We start from the raw sequence: 9,532 nt of genomic DNA on the forward strand, positions 1-9,532 counted from the left end.
GGACCAAAATTGAACATTTTAAAATTGAGGAGCCAAAATTGAATAGACCCCATATTTAAGGGACATAAAATGCATTTTACCCAAACTTGTACTATCAATTGTTTGAACTTTGAATGAAGATGAAAGAATTATGTTCTCTTTTCTTTTCTTTGTATTTTAAGGGACATAAAATGCAATTTACCCAAACTTGTACTATCAATTGTTTGAACTTTGAATGAAGATGAAAGAATTATGTTCTGTTTTCTTTTCTTTGTATTTTAGAGAGGTGAAAAAACTAAATACCTTTGAGGAAGCTCTCATTAAAGAGGGAAAATTAGGAATCTCAAAATATCTACTTTTACTAATCGATTGAAAATAGTAGTTATGGAGCTTTTGATTAGGGGGAATGAAGTAGACTTAATGAAGTATTTGCTGAAGAAAGAATTGAAAGTGATGACCATCAATAAGGATATGATGTAAACCCAACTTTTTACACCGGTACCCTCTAATGCTAGCGTGCCATCTCAGATTTTTACAACTTAATGAACAGGTTCTCACACACACACACTCACATCTCATTGGTACCCTATTGCCTAGTTATTGCCTAGTTACGTACACTAAAATCTGAAAAATTAAAACCCACAAAATCAAAAACCCAAACTCAACTTTCCACCCAAGAGCCACTAGTTTGGGAGCCACCATACTGAGAAGCAAGCAAAGACTAGAGAAATACATCTGAACCCAAGAGCATGAGATTCCCTCTCCACGCTTTCACCCTCACTTTAGAAATTCTCTAATTTTTTTTTCCCGGTTTATTGTATTCCACAAAAAATATAAAAATTTCAATTGGGTTAGTACAAACAATACTACATTTCATTCATTTTTTTTTTCCTTTATGAACTCACAAATGAAGTGCTAATCTCTATTCCCAAATTTCGCCCTCTATATCACCACTAGCTTTGACGGCATAATCCCTTTGAACTCCATCACAAAATTGCACTAACTTTGTGGCAATAGTGGTGAGTTTTGCAATGGTGGTGGTGGTGTTGAGTCTATTTTATAAGGGTTAAGGCTTACCAATTAAATACCTTTCTCAAACCCCACAAAATGAGAGTTTTCTGTACTGTTGGTAAACCATCATGCCACTCCCTTGATAGTTCAATGTACAAAATGGTTCTGATAATTATGATCAAGACCTTCAATCAATATAAGTAAGTTTCTTTAATTCTTTCATTATTGATTTCAAGATTTATATCAATTTTAATATTGTTAACATGTTTTTTAATTTCTCTATTTTTATTGTATTGTCATAGTATTCTTAATTAATCCGAATCCTTTGGATTATCTTCGAAAGAAATTAATTTGGCAAACCAGATTAATGAGATACATCGTTCTCAAAATAAAAATGATGAATGAGATACATGGTGAGGCAATGTCTATGATAAGGACCCACCAAGTATGCGGACATTACAAGATACCCATGAAAAAGACCGAAAGCTTATAATGAATTTCACAATTTTTAACGTTTCCTCCAAAAGTTCTAACTTTCCAGAGAACCAAACTTTCTAGTAATATATATAAATATATATTTTTTTAAAAAAATTCAAATTTTCGGTTAGAAAATTTTCTTTGTGAGGATGTTAGATCACTTGGCGAATAAAAACATGAGAGACTTTTCGCATTTGTGATTTCTAGTGGGGCAACTTTTTATGGGTTATAAGAATATTTGTATTCTGCGATTCCTGGCGTCTTATAAGAAACTTATAAGACGCTAATCCAGAATCTTGCTTTATAGCCGATTTTAGAATCGAAACTTTGACTTAAAAAAAAATGAAGAACTCATTGTGTCAAATTATTCTGCTAGTACCATCTTATATCCTAGTTGCAATCAATGCATTTCCCTTAAAAATTGTCGATTGAAACTTAAAATTATCCTTTTCCTCATCACCATCCTTTAGATCAGAACCCCAAAAGAACGAACCAAGAAGACGTGGGTGACAGTGATATTCTTAACAGATATATATCATCAGTGCATGTTGAGGAATAAAGTGTGAAATAAAAATGATGTTCATCAAAAAATAAAAAAAATAAAAAAATAAAAATGATATGACTCAGAGTAGTGTGCCTTTTTTTAATATGTTCCGTATCCAATAAAATTAGGGCTATGCTATGTACACAAAATATGTGACAATATTTTTCACATTAGTTTAGTTGACAAGTTTCTATTGGTGCTCATTTAAGCTCATAATTAACATCATTTTTTTACCTACTATTAATAATATATTACATTAAGCAAATATCAAATTTGTTGTATTTATAAAGATTAAAAAATGCTAAGATCACAAAAAATAACACAACTTTTGTTACAATTCGTCATGTGGCGAGTTGTGAGTATTATGGACTTACTATTTTTTTTTTAACCACTCATAAGTTGCTGCGTGATGAATTATGGCAAAAATTAGTTTTTTTTTCTTTTTTGGGTCCAATTTATAAAGATTTTCTGATAAGAAAGTGATAAGGAATAAGACCCAAATTCTTTTTCTTTTTTATTCCGTTTTATGAACGGTGGCTTTGTTATGGAAAGATTCCATTTCAATACAACCCAATAGAGCAAATTGATCTCTCTATTATTAAACTCCTCTATAAAACCTGTGGACTGGTAGCTCAAAGTCACAGACTCACAGGTGATCACAGACACCCCCCCCCCCCCCCCCCCCACAAAGAGAGCAATGGAAGAATTTCACGAGGTTGCTATAGCTTACTACAACAATGCCCCTAGAAACCTTCAGCGACTGGCATGGAGTTTCTTCCTCGCATTGGACTCGGATGGAGATGGCCAAATCAGCTACACTGAGTACATCAACTTCCTCCGGCAATGCGGCTATGGCTGGATCAGCTCCAACTTCTTCTAGGACCTGGACCGCAACCGCGATGGCTGCCTGGGTTTCTGGGAAGTCCTCACTCTGTACTATGTGATTAAAACCAGGGGCCTTTGGTGCCAAAGGTGTCAAACATGCCTAGTTGGACTGTATTTTACTTGCGTTTCATGCTTTGACAGTGGCTCCAGGACTTATGATCTTTGTTCTGCATGCTATAAGCAAAAGAAGTTCAGTCACAACCACACCAACTTCATGGATAACCATCTCTTGCTTCGGTCCAAGAGAGGGCTTCCTGCTGGTACTGCAAACATCAATCTGGTAAGGACAATAGGTTATGCCATTTAGCAAAAACAATAACAATCAATGTTACTAGCAAACCTAGAATCACCAAACACTGAGAGAAACAAGCTCAAAAGATTTAGCATAAAATGGAGAAACCACATATACCTTTTTCTCTCTCTCACTAATATTGTTTACTTTAGGTAACATAATTTATGTTTTATTTTTAATATATCTAGAGCTTAATTAGTTGAGTAATGGTGTGCTATAGAGGCGTACTGTGCAGATTTAACTTGACACTATGAGGGCTTTTTATTCTTTGAATTTTTTTTATTTTATTTGAGAAGGCTTCTCATGGGGGAAGTTGTACATATCTTTCATGCAGGCACTCGCTCCACGACCTGCGATTAATGCTGCAGCTGCTGTGGTAGTGTCTTCTCTCTTCTCAGACTTACATATATAGCTGTGTGTGTGTCTGTGTTTTCTCTCTCGATCTCTCTCCAAATGTGTGTTTTAGTGTATGATAAGTGCTAATTGACATTAACATGCAATAGGTATGGTCTAAAAAATTTACTATTCAATCCATAAATACAAATATTAGAATAAATTGAATAAACATGAAGTAAACGCCATAAAGTAAAATCCTATATATATATATTGAATGTATGACTTGTAAGAACTAGTAAATAGTAAGTAACAGAAAGACTCACTTTGGGAAAGTTGATAGATTTTTTTTAATACATAATCCACACTTCCTTTAAAATTGATAAAATGCTCTATGCCCTAATAGGGATGGAACCAAGATTTCGTGTATAGCAGGGCATCAAAGCATAAACTAAAACCTTTTCATCATTAAAAAAAAAAAATTATATATATGAAGATAGATAAAAAAATAATTGTATTAAATACGTTTCTTTTAATAATTTATTGAAATGGAAGTTGATTTTTTTTTTTTAACTTGAAAAATATCTGTAATTGATTTGGCATTAAAATTTGCAAAAACATTTCTTTCAATTTAAAAAACTAAAGAGTTTGTTCTAAAATCATCTCTTATGTTGTTACAAAATCTAGTTTTGAAATATTGTGATAACTGAAAAAAATACAATACAGATAAAATATATGTCATATGTGTAATATTCTTCTTACGAAACAAATAACTATTGTGGGGCCTGAAATTTAGAATCCCGGCCCATTTCACATTAATGGCCCAAAGCCCAATCCAAGGAGCCCTACTGCCGAGGAGGTATGAGGAGAACCCCTTAATGGCCTAATAATACAGCCGAGGACAACCTCACGCTCAACGCCTCACAAAATGCCTGAAGAAAAGGACAAACTCAGTACAAGAGCAGTACAAGCTAGAAAGCTGCCAACACCATAACGTGGAGCCCAGCACCTGACAAACCCATACCCCATACCATGCTATCCAGCTTTTCCCAACCACTCTGACGTGAAGACTGATAGGACGAGTAACTGCCCCAAACAAGGAGAAACTGACACGTAGATGAAGAAGGGAAATCGAATACTAGTATAAAAGGGAAAAAAGGAGGAGAAAAAGGGGGAGGCCCCGAGAAAAGAAGGAAGAAAAAGGAGGAATGGTGAGAATGTGATGCTCCTCGGACTAATTCCGAGGAGTCAAACCTTCCAAACTACATTGATGCAAGGCTTAGTTATGCAGTCCAAACTCATCTTTGTATGATCGCTCACAAAACCGGGACCAAACCTAAACCCAGCACCCAAAGGCAGGCCTTTCCAAACCCACTCTCTACAAATCATATTGTTCGGGCCCTTTACACACGAGCCCAACGTCATCCTTGGGTCGTTAAAAATCATGTCCCTACAATTGGCGCCGTCTGTGGGAAGGCTTGCGCGTTGGCGCAGGTGGCGGTTAAGTCAACTCTCTGGCAAGCAGAGGTTCGCGGGGTTTCCTTCATCCCCGGCGGCATGCGGTTGTTGCTCCGACATAAACTTCTGCTAGGGGCTACGCCTTGCAGTGCCAACGACGCGGGTAGCTCTAGGGGATTCTGGCCTCAAGCCAGCTCTCCCCGCCCTGGTCTAGGGGCTTACGTTCGAAAAATAAATAAATACAAAAGAAAAAACTACAAGTTTTGGACAGAACCAAGGCCTTGCATGGTCCTCGGACTCAAGCCTATGGGGAAACCAAGTACACAAAGAAAAAATTACAAGTTTTGGATAGAACCAAGGTCTTGCATGGTCCTCGGACTCAAGCCTATGGGGAAACCAAGTACACAAAGAAAAAACTACAAGTTTTGGACAGAACCAAGGCCTTGCATGGTCCTCGGACTCAAGCCTATAGGGAAACCAAGTACACAAAGAAAAAACTACAAGTTTTGGACAGAACCAAGGCCTTGCATGGTCCTCGGACTCAAGCCTATAGGGAAACCAACTACTTAAAAGAAAAAATACAAGTTTTGGACAGAACCAAGGCCTTGCATGGTCCTCGGACTCAAGTCTATGGGGAAACCAAGTACTTAAAAGAAAAATCACAAGTTTTAATCACAAGTTTTGGACAGAACCAAGGCCTTGCATGGTCCTCGGACTCAAGCCTATGGGGAAACCAAGTACTCAAAAGAAAAATCATAAGTTTTGGACAGAACCAAGACCTTGCATGGTCCTCGGACTCAAGCCTATGGGGAAACCAAGTACACAAAGAAAAAACTACAAGTTTTGGACAGAACCAAGGTCTTGCATGGTCCTCGGACTCAAGCCTATGGGGAAACCAAGTACACAAAGAAAAAACTACAAGTTTTGGACAGAACCAAGGCCTTGCATGGTCCTCGGACTCAAGCCTATGGGGAAACTAAGTACTTAGAAGAAAAATCACAAGTTTTGGACAGAACTAAGGCCTTGCATGGTCCTCGGACTCAAGCCTATAGGGAAACCAAGTACTCAGAAGAAAGATCACAAGTTTTGGACAGAACCAAGGCCTTGCATGGTCCTCGGACTCAAGCCTATGGGGAAACCAAGTACTCAAAAGAAAAATGACAAGTTTTGGACAGAACCAAGGTCTTGCATGGTTCTCGGACTCAAGCCTATGGGGAAACTAACTACTTAAAAGAAAAACTACGCTACATGGACCTTAGAATCTATCCGAGGAGAACTCTCCATTAACAATTGGGTTAATCCCTAAACTGCATGGATTCCCAAGTCTGTTCTCGGATCCTCAGTACCAAAGGGATTGATGCAATATAGAGCAATATGTTACCAAAAACACAATCGGAGTCCCTTACTGCTCGGTTACCCCCTCGGATGAATTATTTAGAGTTTATCGTTCTCGGACGGTCTCCTCGCACGTATTACGGAATATTCAGCTGTTATCTCGGTTAGTTTCCTAAGTTTAATTTCCTGTGAATTATCGTTATTATGCCTGGTAATGTTGGTAAATTAGAATTAGTTGGATTATGTTTCAAGGTTTCCTGCTCTAAGTATCATTGAAGAAAAACACACATGGAGCACACCCATTCACAAAGTAGTGTTACAAAAAAGAAAAATATTCAAAACAAGTAAATAAATTCCTCTTTTATTAAGACAAAGAAATAGTACAGCGTACAATGAAAAGCTGGAATCGACTTATATTAAAGCTAACTACATAATCGAAAAAAAAGATACAAGAGAATAAAGAGAAAGCCGAGGAAGTGGTACAGAGGAGAGGTTGGCTGCTGTTTCAAGACGTTGTTCAAGAAAAACCATTTCTCAACACTTTTACATGCCTATAACTCAGGCAGCCAAAGAACCCAACGTGGGGTCTGCACCATTGAAGAAAAGGTGCAGAGAGCCCGGCTTCGGGCTAGCGCAGCTGAAGAAAAGGTGCAGAGAACCCAACTTGAGGCCCGCACCGTTGAAGAAAAGGTGCCGGGAACCGGAAGTTGAGGAGCCTCCACAAAAATTTGCCTGCGACAAGGCAGACGACGCTGATGGCGGAAAACCTTTCTTCTGACACACCAAAAATCTGGTGTGACCAGAACCTGCTTTGGATTTTGACTGAAAGAAGGGAGGGTACCGTTCCCACCATATCCAAGCGGGAGGACACCTTAAATCTGTGCCTCCCCTGCCCAGACCACATCACTTTAAGTTTTGGAAGGGTCCGGTGCCTCTGTGGCGGGTGAAGTTCCTCCACCTCCACCCAAGCCTCAAACATATTGCACTAAGGTAGGACGACACTGGATGTGGGAACCGGTTATGGATCAAAGGTTATGATTCTAAAGAGAGCAAAAGGGTTTATATGCCAAGAGAACAACCACCTGTCCTACTTATATAAAGGGTAAGGAGGTGTCATTTAATTTAATTTGAGCAGATTTCCAAGAAACGCTGCAGACAAGGCAGCTCTGGCACAATTTCCAACACCATCCTCCACCACAAGATTTAAAGGTCCTCGTGAAGGCGTGCCTCGAATACTGAAATGACAAAGGGCATTGCGCGGATGAAGAATAAAGCAATGCCTCTTAATTCGGCACATCTCCCATGCAAATGGAAGGACACAAGCAACAGTAAGGCACGGAACTTGAACAAGTCACGAGGTGGGCTCAGCATCACCAAAACCCTCATTCCCAACTAAAAAGTTGGGAAGCAGGATTTCGAGGGGTTATTGTGGGGCCTGAAATTTGGAATCCCGGCCCACTTCACATTAATGGCCCAGAGCTTAAGCCGAGGAGTCCTACTGCCGAGGAGGTATGAGGAGAACCCCTTAATGGCCCAATAATACAGCCGAGGACAACCTCACGCTCAACGCCTCACAAAACGTCTGAAGAAAAGGACAAACTCAGTACAAGAGCAATACAAGCTAGAAAGCTGCCAACACCATAACGTGGAGCCCAGCACCTGACAAACTCATACCCCATACCATGCTATCCAACTTTTCCTAACCACTCTGAAGTGAAGACTGATAGGACGAGTAACTGCCCCAAATAAGGAGAAACTGACACGTAGATGAAGAAGGGAAATCAAATACTAGTATAAAAGGGAAAAAAGGAGGAGAAAAAGGTGGAGGCCCCGGGAAAAGAAGGAAGAAAAAGGAGGAATGGTGAGAATGTGATGCTCCTCGGACTAATTCCGAGGAGTCAAACCTTCCAAACTACATTGATGCAAGGCTCAGCTATGCAGTCCAAACTCATCTTTGTATGATCGCTCATGAAACCGGGACCAGACCGAAACCCAGCGCCCAAAGGCAGGCATTTCCAAACCCACTATCTACAAATTATATTGTTCGGGCCCTTTACACACGAGCCCAACATCATCCTTAGATCGTTAAAAATCGTGTCCCTACAACTATTATTTTCAAATAAAATTAATTAAAAACAAAAACACCCAAGTGCACAAATAAAATTTTGAAATTACGCTGTCCCAACTCTCAACCATTCAACATTATGTTTCCAAAACTATTCAATGAACGAGAAAGTTCAATAATACATCTTTAATAAATAAAAAGTCAAATTAAATCATCCATGACAACATAATTAATTTGCTTTAATTAGACTTTGTCTAGAGAAGATCGAATATAATTTAATCAAAATTTGTTTAGTGTTAGATTAGTTTATTAAAAAAACCGATTTTAACTAGTTCAAACTAAAATAATTTAACACTAGATGGAGTTCTCTCTCTCTCTCTCTCTCTCTCTCTCTCTCTCTCTCTCTCTCTCTCTCTCTCTCTCTCTCTCTCTGTGTTCATTAGATGTCAACAAAAACTCTAAGGCTATCATTTTATATTACTATATAAATATGTCAAATATTTTTATTTTTTTTATTAAAAAAATAAGAAATATGTCAAATATTGTTATAACATGTTGCTAAATAGTTATAAAAAAGAATTAGAAAAAAGAAAAAGAAAAAAAAAGCACTAAACGGATTGCCTAGATGGATCCAGATACTGCATGACAACACCTAAATCTCAAAACATTCTATATTTACACATTTTAATAGAATCCTATTACATTATATTTTATTTAAATGATAGAATAAATAGTAACAAAATAAGAATAATAAATGTCTAAAAACAACTACCGATTTAATATTTTCAAATAATAAAATAAAAAAGAATATCATTTTGTTTTTTAATATAAAAAAATCATATTTTATTAAACTTTTCCCTCCATTGCATTGCATGAGTTTCTAATATATATATATATATATATATATATATAATTATTGTTTGGCTCAGGATGATGATTTGATGCAATCATTTCAAGCATTGCAGATAGGGGTTGCTGGAGGGAAACCGAACACTTGCATCGTTATGTAATCATATCACGAGCAAGGCATGACGGCCATGCAACTACGCTCGTGTTTCAATAAAGCATGGTCAAGAATCAAGATTTGGCAATATATATACTCTTGTATTTCCCTAAATGCTTTGGTCTGAATAAACTACCAGGCTTGCAACAA

General features: G+C 37.7%; 1 long non-coding RNA gene across 1 annotated transcript; it reads left to right on the forward strand.

Moving 5' to 3' along the window:
* The first annotated feature begins 2,685 nt into the window (after positions 1 to 2,685).
* LOC126688537 (uncharacterized) lies at positions 2,686 to 9,532 on the forward strand. Its single transcript, XR_007644281.1, has 3 exons — positions 2,686 to 3,176; positions 3,523 to 3,564; positions 9,309 to 9,532. It is a non-coding gene; the product is annotated as an uncharacterized LOC126688537 (long non-coding RNA).

This window comes from Quercus robur, chromosome 6 (assembly GCF_932294415.1).
Source record: "Quercus robur chromosome 6, dhQueRobu3.1, whole genome shotgun sequence".
In the NCBI taxonomy this organism is placed as follows: domain Eukaryota; kingdom Viridiplantae; phylum Streptophyta; class Magnoliopsida; order Fagales; family Fagaceae; genus Quercus; species Quercus robur.